Genomic DNA, 16,507 nt, shown 5'->3' with positions numbered 1-16,507 from the left:
TTGATGAAATCTTACTGATTCGACTCGTGGACCTTTTCCAAAGAGTAGTGGCTTTCGTTCAAAAGGTGAAAACAACCAATCAATACCTTATTGATTCAAAAGGGAATACAGATGCAATCTACTTGGAATAAAGGGTCTTGGCATGTAGTTGACTTCATAATGAAGAGCCAGAAGTTTAGTGTCACTAGCTTCATTCTTACAGAAATTGATCAAGCTAGAAAGAAGGGATTTCCACAAGAATCTTCTCTTTGCACCACACATCATGAGAATGATAATGAACAAGAGTCAGCTCAGCCTGCCTCTTCCTTTGCTCCCCATTTTTAGAATTCTACAAGTCGATCTTCTTACGATGGAAATCACGAAAATGATCATTCGCTCTTACCTCGTCTGGAGCAGACGAAACGTCTTTTGTTTGGCCTTTGGCCTTTTCATTTCAGTACCGAAGCCGAGTAGATCAATCAGATGACCATGGGTATGAGTCTCTTGTTTCACCTTCAGGTGTCCCATTCTGCATCCGTTCTTGTAAGCGATAGCGATCCGTTGACAAGAAATCACTTAGATTAATAAGGTTTTGTGACTACGAGTTGCAGAAAGCGGCGCAACCAATGGTCTGGGCTTTGAGTGGTATGAATTGAATAAAATATCATAATAAGAACGGTCGATCAACATTGAGGTCAGCATTAAGAAAGAGAAACCATGGGATATGGCCATGATGGACTTTATTGAGGGCCCGGCGCCAGGGAACTATACTCGCTAGCCCAAGCTACTGGTTTTATTTATAGAGTCAAGGGTGAGCATGTGACTGTGACTAAATAGCAGTGTGCCTTTGGCTCGTAGTATTGGAAAAAGATAAGAAGCACGGTAGTCGATCGAAGAATAGGTTCCCATCTTGGCACTCTCGCTCAGAGATTCTTTCCTTCTTTTTCGCTTGGTTGATACAAGGCCAATAGAGGATGATGACGAACTACGCCCATCGAGCGCTTCAAAACCGATTGACACTGGTGATTCAGTAAGTTGACTACTTTGTTCGCACTTTCTATTTGCGTAATAAAAGTATGCTCCTTTCCCTCCTCCAACTGCCAGAGTTCACTAGCGCGAAAGAAAAATAGATGGATTGAGCGACGGGACATTAACCTGGATTTAGCCCTCCTCTCTACTATCTACTGGCTAGACCTCAGTTTAGAGCAAAGCATGAACTCTGCTTCTAACCATCAATAAGATTGACTCGAACAAGACTGGGTTCCTATGAAAGTGAAAGGCAGGAGCTCTTGTATAAAAAACATCCTTTTCTTTGGGTATCTCGAATGCCGGTTCGAGGGTGTGCTTTTAGGTCTTGATCGAGAGTGCTTCCTTTCGTGCCTTGGTTAGCCGGAACTAGAAATGCCGGGACTATGGGGAAGGGTCCCTCGGGCGAGATGGCTAAGCGTGTACGACAAATTCTGTCTATCTGAAGATCTGAGAAAGGCGCTGATTACAGCTCTATCCTTGGATGGACCATAGGCCTGATGCTAGGAGAGTGTAGTTCAAGCATTTTATTGTGTGCTCGATCCGTGATACGCAAAGCAGTCTCCTGTTTACTATTGACCTAATGACAGTTGATTGAGACTTGCCATTGTCTTCTTTTGAAAGCGAACTCTTATCTAGTTGCACTCGGATTCTCCTGTCGACTTGTTTTTCAATAGTAAAGCACAGGCAGTATGCCCTATTTGAAAACATGCAATGAGGGTACGAGCAACACTCCCCAAACTTGGCATGACTCATCGCCATCTTGTATTCATGATCTTACCTCTATTGGTCACAAATGCATAGCATAGGGTCGAATGGATGGGCACCCAATAGGCCAAATTTTCCTATCTTTGATGTTAGAAGTGATTCCAATCTATTTTTCTATAGTGACAGTTCACACATTAGCAATTAGCACTGCCTCAAAGCAAACATAGGAACTAGGGAGTTCATCGAGAGAAAGCCCCTTTAGTTTCGTACTTCCCTGTTTCGGATTTGCATATGTCTTTAATCGCAATAGTTGTGAAGAAATCCCTCAATCACGGGACAATCCTCCAGGGCAAAGGTACTTCCAAAGCTCAGAAGGTTCATCTGTGCATGAAAGGAATGAAACAAATTCCATAGAAAAAATAGGAAAATCCCCACCGAGATCGGTACCTATCTAGATCCCCAGCTTCGACAACAAAACTCCTTCGCATTTTGCGACCATTCCCGTGAGGACTACGATTCGGATTATCTAATGTCATCCCCAAACAGAATTACACCTCTTAAGAGGAAGGGACGGCCCTCTATCCGGTGTGGGTTCCTACGAATTATTGTATGGTTCCGGATCCAGGTCCCTCTGCCCTTGCTTTTTTAATTCCATAGGGGTATGGATTGAACTAATCACTAATCCAGGAAAGATGGATCTTTAGCTAGAAAAACAAAAAGCCAATACGCCATGTATCAAAACAATAGGGATAGGGGTAGTTGTATACCACCTACGAATAGGAAGATCCTGGGTTTTGTAAGAAAACTACGAATAGGAAGATCTTGGGTTTTGTAAGAAATCCAATTTCATCAATTCTAAGCACGGTAACGGCAGTGCTCCTATCCAACGGCCGGGGATCTATTCGATTTCTCAATTTGCTAATGCCGATAAGCTTAGGTTGTTATTTCATCGTCTTGCGCTAAAAAGGAACCCTCCTATTATGCTAACAAAGGGACGCATAATGGCAAAGCGGAACAGCAATAGCGAAAGTAGGTACAGTAACGGCGCAATCCCTAAAAAAAGAATCAAAATAGAGAAATTTAGAGCGTTGCGAATTTCCTTCTTTTGATAATGCTACCCACACAGTCACGACTCCTATCAGGTCACCGGGTTAAATAATTGATTCCTCCCAACGCATCCCCGCGGTAAAGAGCTAGTCGTATTCTTTTGATAATTCTCTAGTTGTATTCAAGCAAGAGTCCTCGGCATCCTACGAAAACAAGCGCTAGGAATATCAATAGCGTTAGCATTAGCATCCTGGCCTTTGCTTGGGGATTCCTCTATGGAATTCCAAACATGCCATTGCTTTGCCTTTGCTCGTCGCTTTGATTCAATCCTTCTTCTCCTCGAAAGCTACAACTAGAAAATATATTCTTCCTTGCAGGTGCGAACCCTTCTTTTGAATAACAACCATTGGCAAGACCAGCGAAATCCGAATACTAATCCGAGGAAAGCCCATCCCTACTTCCCTTTGTTGTTGTTCCTCGAAATCCTCTACTAGTCATTGGTTTCAAAGCAAAGGTATCCAGTATAGGGGGTCGTGGGCAGGTTAGTGTTTCATTTCGATAGGTGATAGTGGTATACCCAAACCATATGGTATAGGTCTTGGAAAGGAAAGTAAATCAAGTCCATCTTACAGGATTTCTTCACATGCTTGGGCTTAAGCGGTACTAGTACCCGGAGAATAGTTCAATTCTCTTTCTCCACATGACACCCTTGTGTTGTCAAACTAATGAATCCCTCTCCGCCCCTGCTCCGACAAAGCAATAAGCACTAGGGTATCCACCCACCCGCCAGTTCGAATAGCCGGTTTCCTCCCCTTCCGCTCAAGCTAAAGGTTCTGCGCTACGGCTTCCGGTTCCGTATTCCGATTCGTCTTCGGATAGTATTAGAAAATCCCTTTCATGCCTTGCCAATACAACTATTATTTTTCTTAGCCGAGGAGCCTTTGGAAGTACCGTTGTTGGATCGGATTGAGCCATTATAGGATCGGATAAAGATTCACTCTTTGCCAATGCCTGCTTCCTTGGTTTCCTACTTTCTGCATCGAAAGTGACTTTTTGCTCAGTATCGAGAACCACTTCTTCTCCTTTTCGAGGCGTAGATCGCCCGTCATCTGATTTGCTTCGTCAAAGCGGATAGCATTATGGAATTGATTATATTCGTAGAAAAAGCACCCCTATTTAATAAGTCCTCGGAAATGATCTCATCCAGTACTTCTCTCAGCCTATTTGCCAAGACTTTGGAGCATAGCTTGTAAATGACATTGCACAAAGATATCGGCCTATACTGTGAGATTTCTTGGGGGTTCTACTGTCAGCAAGTGCACTATTATTTACTTCACCGCGTACTTAAAGAATTGTTGGTAGCAAAGAACAGCACCTGATAGAAAGGATGCTAACCAAGCCTCTTCTGTTTAAGCAAGGCTAAGCCAGAATAAGGGGTACAGTAGGCTGGTGACCCTGACGATAGCACTAAGACTGCCTCGGGAATCTCCTCAATCGTTGAAGAGTGCCTCGGGAATTGAATAAAAGCACTGATATCCATATAATCCTACAATTATGCTCTATTCTCTTGAAGAGAAGACACTTGAACTTCAAAAGTGAAAGAAGCCCTCATACCCACTCCTCTTTCCTCACCAAACCAACAAGTAGTAGGTTGGTGGGCCTCGGTATCTCTATTTGCTAAGATGGATACCTACACCACTCAATAGTTCCAATTCATTGTTTTTATCCCATAGGAAAGAAAATGCTTCAAGCAATTTTTTCCTTTCCTCCGGAGTCATATGACGGTCTTCACAACCTTCCACCGGAGGCTTGTATCTATTTTCCTCCTCCATCGCTTCTTTAATCATATTTTGGATATTCTTTAGGGGCAATTTAAACATGTTCGCATCTCGCGGGAAGCGAAAAGCCAGAAATAGAATTTCCTCAGGTTTAAGAACCGAAAGGAGTTTATCCAGATTTGGTACCAAACCCGGGAAAAACCCTAAACGAGCTCTTAAAAATCGATATAAGCAGGGTCATAGGAATCCTGAGATTCCCCTCCCTCCGCTTTGGAGGAGAAGGTTCTTCTATGGCTATGGCCAAAAGGAGAAATAGTCATGTTCATTATATTCCTCCTAGAATCCAAGGCATTTCGTCGGAATACATCCTGTCTTTTCACCTTTGTAGTCCTATGCATAGTAAGTACTATAGCCCCAATGATAGCTACTAATAAAATCAGACTAGAAACCAAAAACCAGACGGAATAGTAGGTATAAAGCAAATTGCCCAATGTTTCCAAATTAGTCCAACTTCGTACCTTTCCGGCATAAACCGTATATCTCAGAGAGGTCGTATTTCTGTGGGTTGGTAGTAATGGAATGGTTTCATTATCTAAAATGAAGAACATTTCCCACCAAAAGATCAGTCCAATAATACCACTCACTGGTAAATAGCGCAATACTTCTTCGTGAATCTCCGCTATTTTAATATTGAACATCATAACCACGAATAGGAATGAAACGGCAATAGCCCCTATATGAACTACTGGGGAGATCATAGCGGAGAAGTCGAGACCTAACAAAATAAGTAAACCAGAAGTGTCGCAAAAGACTAGGATCGGAAACAAAATGGAATGTACCGGATTTTTAGCACGTACAACCATCAAACTAGAGACCAAAGAAGGGATCGACAAAACAGAAAGTATCATGGTACGTCGTCCTCCCTTGAAATGGAACTTGAATGCTGGAGCAAGAAGACGCATTCAAGTCGATCTATTACAACCAGCGCGGTTGTTCATATTTCTTTTTCTTTTTCCAAGCCGACACTCTTCTTATAAAATAAAGCACTCACTGAATTACTTACTGAATCTCGTCTTTCTCTCGGCGCCGATAATTTTTGACGTGTCCGGGTCGATCAGAGGTTCAGCTTGCTTCTCCCCCACCCTCGCCTATGAAATGGATAACCCTTGCTGCCATAGCAGCATGATTTTAAGGGCTTCTGTTGAAGCGGAATAGGAGGAAGCCATGCATTCTTTCAAGAATCTCCAAACCCCCCTTACCTTCTCTTTCTATTCTATAAAAAGGCGAACATCTAATCTAGGCCCGGTCACCTTTCTATGAAGGTGAGCAGCCCAGCCCCCTTATTGAAATTTGGATATTAAGGAAGCCGTATTTCGCAATAGCATCTCCGAGAATCTGGGCTTAGGGTGCGCCTCCTGCGGTCGTTTCAGTGACTCAATTGGCTGGCTTCCCTCAGCTCAGACTGGCGTCGCCACCTCTCCTAGGACCGGAATGATTATCCCCGCCCGATGGGTCTACATTCATCCCTGAATGTCGTCGGGTACTCTTCACTTCCCCGCCATTCTTGTAACCGTCACCTGTAATCCGCGCAGGTGTGTCCGCACCCCCTAGAGTGGACGAGAAAGAAAGGATTTTTTCTCGGAGCAACCCCCCTGGTTCCATACCCAGGAGTTCACTTTCCCGTATGAGCATTCGGTACATATATATGTCAGTGGAAGAGTCAAAGGGTCACCACTACTGAGGATCTCCCCCTTGTCTTAGAAGGGTCGTCTGAGGGTTCACCGTGGTTCATTGCTGTGCTTACACACTAGGCTACCCTTCTCCGAAAGCTCCGCGGGACAACCTATCACTAGTCTTCGGCCGGAGGGGTTTATTGCACAAAAAGGCCGGGACGCGGGCTCGCGCAGACGAAAGCCCAACGAATGTCAGATGCAAAGCCCCGCACCTCATTAAGATCATATTGGCATACTCTCCTAAAAAAGGGCAGACCCCATTGAAGACGGGAGTGAGGTACAACAAGGCCATTTCCGTCGACCTTCTCACGGAGCCGTACGTGGACATTACCGCTCATACAACTCCCAGCCAGCAAGTAGTTAGCTTTCCTCTAGAATCATGGAAGTGTGGATAAATCGACAGAAGGTTTTTATTTCTTAAAAAATCGCCCTAACCGTCCTAAATATGGACGGAGAGTGGTCTCAAGTTTTTCGGGGTCCTCAAGATCGCATTTTAGGTCGAGTAGAGACGCTAGGGAGTCTGTTGGCTTCCCTTGGCATTTCAAGATGGCCTCTATCGTCTTTTCGAGAGCCTCCCGTTTGCCCGTCAAGGGGCATTTGACATCCAGAGACAAAAGCAGTCCCGCAGGAAACTGGGAAGTTTCCCCAATGGACGTAACCAGCTCTACTTTCGCGGTCTCAAAAGGAGAAGCCCCGAATGCTTGCAGTTGCTTTTTTCTCTTTATTCCTTCTAAGCGAGCCTCTAAAGACTCTACCCCTACTTTAAACTTAGAGTCCGATTCTTCCAATTATTTCAAAGACAAAGTAGAACTTCGTTTTGAGGAGTTTGCCCCCCGTTCGCCGCCGTCCAGCCGGCGGCTACTCTGGGATGGATCAAGGTTTAGGCCAGGGGGCTTTCTCCCTTTCTTCTGGAGCTAAGGAAGGACCTACGGGTGGCATTTCCGGTAAAGGGGGAATCTCAAGGAGGGTCTCCAGACCTTCGAAGTGCCCCACTACCAGGGTTGGCGTTGTGTCGACGACCCCCTCTGGCTCCGGGCTAGAGGTAATTTCGATGATCTCCCCGGCCCTTTGTTCCTCGTCACCATCGCAATAGCAATAAGGAGACGCGGTGACGTCGTCATCCAGAAGGAAAAAGAAAACCCCAAAGGTACCGAATGGAATTCTACTTGTCGGGCTTGGATTCGTTTCGTTTATCAAAAATCGAAATAATAAATAACAACCCATAAATAAAAGAGAAATTACGATAACAAATCTAAAGTGAAGCCAATCGCTTATAAAAATAAACCAGTCTCCTTTTAAAAGGAACTGGCCAATTCACTTCAAAAAACTACGTTCTAACTTGAGCAGAAAAATTGGTGGCATTTGACATCTAAAGTTTCACCACCCCTACTACTGCCCGAAATCCTGCTTTGGTGAGCTTTCCCCAAGGTGACACCAAAGTTCTACCTCCTTTCGTGCGCCCCTCACCTCCTCCATGAGGATGATCCACTGGATTCATTGCAACATCATGAACAATGGGGCATCTGCCTAAGCACCGGCACCCCCAGCACGCTTACGGCTCTATACCTACTAGACCTGTATTCGGTAAAGCTTTCTTTCTATATGCTAATTCTCATGCAGTTCATATTGTTGATATGAGTATAATTGCCTCGAGAAATAGATAAGAATTCCTTCCTTTACCGGTAAATGAATAGGAATCAGGTTAAAAAACCCGGAACTGTTTCCGCCTTCCTCTCGAACTGAGCTATTTCTCTGAAATATACAGTTTCACATCATTACAGGAAATACTATACCTGTGTATTACCACCCGGTATGGAGCCATCGTCGTCTTCGGCGTAGCGTGAAGACCTTCCCACAGTCTTCTTGTTGTTCTTGACTGGCTAGCAAGCACCAGTGGAATTTAACCGCCTTGTGGTCGGGACACCGCCTTCTTCTCTAGAATCATGCAAGTGGTACCGCTCCCCACGGTAAGGAGAAAGACCTTAAGGCATAAACGTAGAGCCTGAGTCCACAAGATAGTATTTTCTCGGTGACGATAGTGGCCATTTTCCGGTTCAGTGGTTGTATCCAGAAAGATTCTAGAGTCATTTGCCGTACCCTCCCAACCAACCATCACATATGTGAAACTCATGTGAAAATAAAAAGCACACAAACTCTTCTGTGTTGGCGAAACTCGTTTTCCACGATAACGTATTTGGTTTGCTGTTGGAACTCAGGCAGAAATGTGTGTCCCGGCTCCAACGCTATTCTAGAAATGCAAAAAATAGAATAATAGATGAATTAGAAAACTCAACTGTTCTTTGTGATTCGGTACCACTTGAACTAACTGGCCCAATTCTTGGTAGGTACTTATTAGGGGGAGGGCCAACCACTGAATGAACAACGATCTCCCAGTCCCACTTGATTCCTGGGGAATTTAGGGAACCCTGCGGACTTGACTCTTTTAAGAGGAAGAAATTCGAAGTGAAATATCTAGAATATGCTTTACACTCCATTTTCACACAGGTATGCCCCCCTACCTTTCTGTAGATTGATGCACTAATAAGACTCCAAATCCTTGGTTTGAGCATCCCTTTCTTTTGTAACCTCTCTTAGGAACTTCAAACGGAACAAGGCTAGGATCCTAATCTCTATTCCTTCCTCCTTGGCATCAGATAACTCCAATAAAGCATGACTGAAGTAGATATAAAACGTGTCGAAGAGCAATAGACTCTTTTTTTATAGAGCTTATCATTGTCATTGATTGACCAACATGACTTATGGATTGCATTTTATACTGTGCTATTTGAATAGCAAGATTCTTGAAAGGCGAGGGAAATAGACTTTCTTGCTCCTGCATCATTCTTGCTAAGGGCATCTAAGGGACTAATCAAAGGTTACGAAAGAGAAGGCTTGAAAACGAGCTTACTTTTCCCGCTAATGCTACTTCCGCTATCTCGTAAGGAGGATACGACTCATAAACCTCCCTTGGTATTTGGGTAGGGAGAAAGATAATTAATTAGACTGAGTGAGGAATGTATACAACTACTGCTCAAAAGGCAATAAGAAGCACGCACTCCTACTAGACATGGAAGGAGTAAACCTAAAATATGCTTTCTTCCCTTATGTTGAATCGACTTCCTTGTCTCTTTCTAGAAAGTCAGCAGCCGGCCCAAGGTGACCTACTAGGAAATGAAAAAACAATTGGTTCAATCGAGTACTTATAAGCCGAACGGAGTTCTCTCTCATATTGTTATGTTTACCTGGAATGCCATAAGCCTGCTCTCAAGGAACAACTCGAATCACTGCTGACGCGGGACTTGCTTTCGCACGGGGAGTTGGATAAATTACCCTCTTGTGGGTATGGCGATAGATAGCAATAGCAACGGATTGATTATGATTATGATTAAGTAGACTGACTGTTGGATGAGCTCCAAAAGGTGGTGAGCCTGATGAGTCAACCAAAGGGAGCGGGCCCTTTAAACCCCTAGGGCGTAAGCATTTCTGCCTATCCAAAATAAGAGGCCAAGTCAATCTTGAATGCGGTTAGTACGTATTAGTATTAGATACAGAATCCTATTCGCTTTGAGCGCCCCTATCCTATATTCTCTCTATCTATAGATGGAGAAAGACATGCTCGATATGAATTGGGACAAAGAAGAAAGTCAAAAGCAGGAGGTAGGTCCGTGGTTTCAAGTTGTGTAGTGAGTGGTTCCTTGAGGGGAGTCGGCAGAAACCTTTACTCATTTGATTTCCTCCAAAAAGAAGGAGGGGTTTTCCTGTGGTAGGCGCCAAGAAAGATACCATGAAATTAGGCACCAGGTACCATCCATCACACTTAGAGTTGGTATTTATTGTTTGATTCGAATCCCTGCTTACCAAACAGTTGTCATAACAGATTTGAATGACAATATCCAATTATGAAATGGCTAGAGGAGGCACAGAGATAAGACAGAATTGATGGTAAGGTAAATCAAAGGTTTTCATTTACCTTATCATCGTCATAACTTTCTTATCTATTTTTGTATGCTATTAGAAAGGGAAATTTGATACAACCAACGCGCAAAACCTTCCTTCTTTCCTATGAAAACAACTTCCGCCTGGATAGAATAGTTAGCCAACATGAATTCCTACTTATTGTCCTTCCTACCCATAAGCGAGAGCAAGGCCGAAGTAGAGCATAGAGCTTAGAAGTAGGATCTGGTAATTGGTTCTGCTCAGCAGATGCAAAAAAGAGGTGTTTTTGGGGTGAGTCCCTGCCAAGCGGCTTTTGATGACGGCGTCGTCAACGTACACTTCTGCATTACGACCCAACTAAGACCTGAGGATGAGGCTCATTAGGCGCTTAAATGTGGCGCCGACATTTATCAAACCGAAGGGCATCCGCTTGTAGCAGAAGGAAGGGGCGATAAAACTAGTTTTTTCTTTGTCTTCCTCAGCCATATAGACTTGCTGATACCCAGAGTAGGCGTCGAGGAAGCTCAACATCTCGCCCCTGCGGTGGAGTCGACCAGTTTAGTCTTTGTACTTCGGTGGAACCAAATTCTAGTATATGGATCGCAAACCTTTTCTGCTTTGGGTCTTAAGTGAATGAAAGGGTGGGTTAAAAAACCATGGCCAGCCCCCCTCAAGAAATCTCGCCCGTAGGTTACTGATGGGATGCTAGCTGCCGGTATACAGGAAAAACATGGTGCAGAGCACGAACAAGATGTGCTAACACATACCCTTATATTTATTGGTTCTACAGAAGATGTATGATAAAGAGCCGGCATTAAGTCATGCAACGTGCTTAGGCTTTATAAGAGGAAAGACTCTTGCTAGTATAGATTGAACGTACGGTGCTTGCTTACAAGACTGCTACTGAAAAAGGCTACCTCTTCAAACTGCTGAATGCCCTATTCCATCTATCTTTCCCTGAAAAAGCGTATACTTTTGTTCTATAAGCAAATAAAGCATACTTCTTTTGCGGATCAAGCAGTTTCTACCTTGGTGGGTAGCGGAGAATCAAATCAATATCGGAGTATTGCTCAAGCTATTGCTGAATTAACCTGGATTCAATCGTGACTCTCTGAACTAGGCTGTACTTCGTCTTCCCCTCTGGACCTCGGAAATGGAAAAAAGTTACCGGTGCGTAATTGAAGATTCGGTGAAAACTAGTCGACCTTTCATCACAAATTGAAGCAGAGGCTGTTAGTTGAAAATCAATTTGCAGATCCTGTTGTTGAGGTAGAACCAGCATCACCAATAGCATAGACTCTATTAGTTGAAGAGATCAACATGTACGAGGATAACAGAGACAGAGATAAAGGCTTCGTCAGCAGAGACGAGAGCGGGGCCCTTTTGAAAATCAGAAATAAAAGGGGCGATCAACGAATTGACCAGGTGTAAGCAGAGGGAACTGGAGTAGAGCAATATGTAGCATACTTTTCCATTCGAGACCCGTATCTAGACCCTTGTGATCGATAGCCGGACCCATGCTGACGGCACCGAAATCCTGCCCCTCCCGCGGAACTAGTACCACCAATAGATAGGCCCGTCCCTTCTTGGGCAACCCTGAAAGTATCTTCTTATATGGACTGAAAAAAGACAAACTACTCGCGGGACCCACTTAAGATCTCTTTCTTTAGTTTTCTGCTTTATTCCTTTCTTAGAAAAAAGTAGCTTCCCTTATTAGTAGCGCTAGTATCTTTTCATAATGATGACTTTTTTTTCAGAGCTTCCTAGATTTTGAGAAGCTGAGGCATTGTCGGCTGGGGGGAAATTTGATCGAAACTAATAACAACTAGTCACGATTAGGGACAAAGCTCAGCTAGTATACGTAATGTGTTCAAGGCACATTTCCTCCAACAACTAGACTAAAGAAAATAAGGGCGGAAGGATTTACTTAAACGTTGTTGCATGAGCGGCTTCTAAATGAGTGGTTGATGATTCACTTTCTAAATGAGTGGTCAGATTCTAAGTCACATATAGTTGTAGTGCCTAATCCAAGGCAAGGGGATAAGTGCTTGCATAGGTTAGGTTGAGATAAACTCTATATTTCTAGTCTTTAACGCATCCATTCCTTGGGCTTAAGCATTGTTGAGCTTGACTTGTTCTAGCATAAGCCATCTAGTAGGCCTGTTTAGCATTCTAAGCAGCCGCCTTCCTATACGCATAAAGTGGAGTTATATTGGTACCTCACACCACAATATAAGTCTTATTCTAAGTAGGATCACCCACATTTATTTACTAAGATTTGCTTTATGAAAGTAAATGACACCAGGATGGTTTCAAAATATCTTTCTGGTGATAACAATCAAGAAGGTAGCGTACTCACTCTTATAGTATAAGCTTGTACAAGTAAGCTGGTATTAAACTACTCTTATTAGGCAAGCTGGTAAAGACCTACTCTTAGGCATCGATAGTAGGTATTGTCAATTTCTTCTTTTTTCAAATATCCTCAACCACATGGCCAGAGAAGGGAAGTAAGGAAGAGTATAAGTCTAAGATATAAGTAAAGGTGGGGCTAAGACCTCTAAGTCAAAGAGTGAGGGCGTTAGCGGGTAGTATTTTGGAATGCTGATGTATTTGATTGATAAACCATTGAGTCGTAAATGACCTATTTAGTTCCGGATAAAATATTGATTGACTTTCCATTATACCTTTCTTCCAGCGAGGTGCTTTAACTCTCTTACATCTACCCTCTCTTCCAATCAAGTATCTAGAGAAGGTAGCGAGCCTTTTGAGGTATGGCCTGAAAACGCCTTATAGTCTTGACCCGAATGCTTGAATTTCTGACCTCACTGGTCTCAAATAAATAGACTTTCCTATCCTCTTAAGGTTCTCTATGCCCTCAGACATTGATTGCTATACAGAATTTAGCATAAAGTATTTGAATATTGATTATTATTATGAGGCTAAGAGAGCAAGTAACTTAATGAAGCAAGACTTAGAAGAAAAGGAGAGAGATTCTCCACACGAACGAACGACCCGTCAGGTTCGAACTGACTTAGGTTGGACCAGGACCCACCTATCTCCACCAAGAAGGAATCGCTTTGGTTACACAGTTCAGTTGGCGATAAAAGCCAACCTAATCTGCGGGCCGGTAGGCCAGCCAACACAAAATCCAATTCGAGTTTTCAATACGGATCCTTAAATAGTTTTTCAATTCAATATGGAGCCTTAAATAGTTTTTCAATTCAATACGGAGCCGGAAATAGTTTTTCAATTCAATACGGAGCCGGAAATAGTTTTTCAATTCAATACGGAGCTTATACTAGTCAAGTTCAATTAAAGAGAAAATGGCAAAAAAAAGTTTGCTTAGAAGGGAAAATTCCAAAAGCGCATATAAAAAGACATCAAAAATGCACATACATCGGTACCCACGGAAAAGGCAAAAGTGGCTGGCCGCTCAAATAAGTTAAATGAAATAAAAAATACATCTGCATTTGATAAGAAATCTGCATTTGATAAGAAATTTGCATTTGAGAAAAGTAATCAATATTTGCATTAGCAGCGAGGAAATAAGGAATCTGAGAATAAGGGTTTGGATTAGGGGGAGGAGGGGAATTTATTTCAGCCTCCAACTCCATGAAATTCGAACTCACACATTCTACGCTCATAGCCGGCCCATTGACGGAATTTGGGTATCACGACGAAGGGTCAAATTCCACAAGCATTCCGTCCATTGAATCCGGGAAAAAAAGGATCCATCGTGACTCCCCATTTTTTCAGCTCTCCTCCCAAACAAAAGAGAAAGGGAGACTTAGTTTTAAATCGGCGTTGGTTTTTCCAACGAAAAACATGAACATTCTTTCACGAACTTCCATACAAAATGCTAGTTGCCTCGTAACGCATACACTGGAGCGTTTGTCCCATCGACGAAGACTACTTACTATACGCGTTTTCTGAAGAGCAACATTATCCTTTCTTTTCCTCTGGCTACTAAGATGTTTCAGTTCGCCAGGTTGTCTCTTGCCTGCTCATGGATTCAGCAGGCAGTTCAAAAGGTTGACCTATTTGGGAATCTCCGGATCTATGCTTATTTTCAACTCCCCGAAGCATTTCGTCGCTTGCTACTCCCTTCCTCGTCTCTGGGTGCCATCCTTTCTCCTGCATTTTCGTGCACATAACCATAGCTCCAACCACTTTTCATGCTTAGAAAATGTTGTAATGAGGGTGCTGAATGTATACGGATCTGGCGCAAGATCTCTGTCTGGCTTTTCTTTCAGCTGATCCTCTACCTAATGGTTCAGACCCTGGCAGACACCGGTGCGAGAACAGAGGCAAGTCAACTATACCAGCATTTCTGAAGATAGGCAACTCTTTATTTCTGAAGATAGGAATTCAAGATAAATAGATCCGCATTCAAGTTTTAGGCTTGTGTCCTTTCATCTAGAATGGCTGCTGCTTGGTCTTCAGTGAGCGAAGTCATTTCCTCAATAGAGTTCTTTGCCCGACAAAAGTGAATCTTGATCTTTCTTCTTGATAGTTTGTGATCGAGCCAATCTCACAATTTCGATCTTGCTACTACCACTATAGCCCTGAGTGACTATGGCTACTAAGATGTTTCCACTTTTCATGCTTAGCAAATGCTGTAATGAGGGTGCTGAATGTATACGGATCTGGCGCAAGATCTCTGTCTGGCTTTTCTTTCAGTTGATCCTCTACCTAATGGTTCAGACCCTGGCAGACACCGGTGCGAGAACAGAGGCAAGTCAACTATACCAGGATTTCTGAAGATAGGCAACTCTTTATTTCTGAAGATAGGAATTCAAGATAAATAGATCCACATTCAAGTTTTAGGCTTGTGTCCTTTCATCTAGAATGGCTGCTGCTTGGTCTTCAGTGAGCGAAGTCATTTCCTCAATAGAGTTCTTTGCCCGACAAAAGTGAATCTTGATCTTTCTTCTTGATAGTTTGTGATCGAGCCAATCTCACAATTTCGATCTTGCTACTACCACTATAGCCCTGAGTGACTATGGCTACCTGAACGGAAGGAGTTCCCACAAGACCTGTGAATGTAAACTTCACTCTAAGGGTAAAGCATGCTCGCTCCTTCGCTCATACGAACAATCAGTCATTGCTGGGAGCTCTATCCTCCTCGCACTACTAAAAACAGGGTGAAAGAATCTCCCGCGTTCAGTCTGTGGAGGCCGACCATCATAGTCATCTCTACACCAAGTTGGTCTTAAAGTCTACCCGGGCTAGCTTCTTCATTCTTCGATCAGGGGCGGGCTTCTTCCCTTATATACGATGACTTAGATAGATAAACTTCTTTGATCCACTCATTGATAAAGTCTTCGGGGGTTGTTTACCTTTTGAATCGACAGTAGAGTAGGTTTGATCTTGCTTTCTCAATCCTTCTCTTATCCTAGCCGTGTAGTAGATCCGGCTTTATTCGGCTAAAAAGAAGTGTGTGTGGCCGTCGTATCTGCTCGCCCCCTTCTTCATTCATCCATTTAGGTAAGAATGGATCCAGGGAACCTGGCTCGGGAACAGCCCTGAAAAAACACAGTAAGAGAGTCCAATCTATGAAATATAGCATTTGATCTCCTAAGTAGTAGTAGTAGAAGGCTTAGTATCTGACTTGATCCAGTTGAGTCAGAATACACAGTAGATCCAGATTCCACACCTTGCTGTGGAGTAGGGAGAGAGCAGCTCTTCGAAGCTGGGCGTTTTGTGTGATTATGGAGGAACTGTAGTACTCGCCCCAAAATGCAAGCCGGGATAGATACTTAAATAATGGGGGAGCGGTGGGCCTTGAAAAAGGAGCGAGGGAGTGATGGGCAACCTTTTTCTATATGTTGCTCGTGAGCCGCCAAGTACCAGTCTCGCAATAGTACTGGCGTTAAAGGATCGGTCTTTCACTTGCGGATCGTTCGCGAGTCGAACTCGCTCTCTTGCCACGCCTTTGACTCACAAACTCGAGTCGGACTCATTCACTGCTGACTTTTTTGATGATCGTTCGTTCTTCACTCTCTTGCTATTACCTGCAGGGAGCGCAGCAACCGACGGTGCATATTATCATATAGAAAGAAGCGAAGCATAGCGATTCGTACTACCGGAAAAGTGTCGCTAACCGCTAGGCAATAGAGTCAGCTTATGGGGTGGGGCGCAAGCAAGCGTAGCGAGTCACATAGAGTTGTCCCTACCTGCCAGCGCGCAGATAGATAGGGCGAGCGAGCGCAGGGATGGATGTCTGAGTGGTTGAAAGAGTCAGTCTTGAAAACCGAAGTATTGATAGGAATACCGGGGGTTCGAATCCCTCTCCATCCG

General features: G+C 43.6%; 1 non-coding gene and 2 pseudogenes across 1 annotated transcript; 2 read left to right on the top strand and 1 right to left on the bottom strand.

Moving 5' to 3' along the window:
* Positions 1–4,430: 4,430 nt before the first annotated feature.
* LOC123171085 (NADH-ubiquinone oxidoreductase chain 6-like) lies at positions 4,431–5,500 on the bottom strand (annotated as a pseudogene).
* A 568-nt stretch (positions 5,501–6,068) lies between these two features.
* LOC123171084 (uncharacterized) lies at positions 6,069–6,692 on the top strand (annotated as a pseudogene).
* Positions 6,693–16,420: 9,728 nt separating this feature from the next.
* On the top strand, positions 16,421–16,507 carry TRNAS-UGA (transfer RNA serine (anticodon UGA)). The gene has a single exon. It is a non-coding gene; the product is annotated as a tRNA-Ser (tRNA).

The sequence above is a fragment of the Triticum aestivum genome, chromosome 7D (genome assembly GCF_018294505.1).
Source record: "Triticum aestivum cultivar Chinese Spring chromosome 7D, IWGSC CS RefSeq v2.1, whole genome shotgun sequence".
In the NCBI taxonomy this organism is placed as follows: Eukaryota; Viridiplantae; Streptophyta; class Magnoliopsida; order Poales; family Poaceae; genus Triticum; species Triticum aestivum.
Note: the sequence above shows the minus strand (reverse complement) of the source record. Positions and strands in the feature narration are given on the sequence as shown.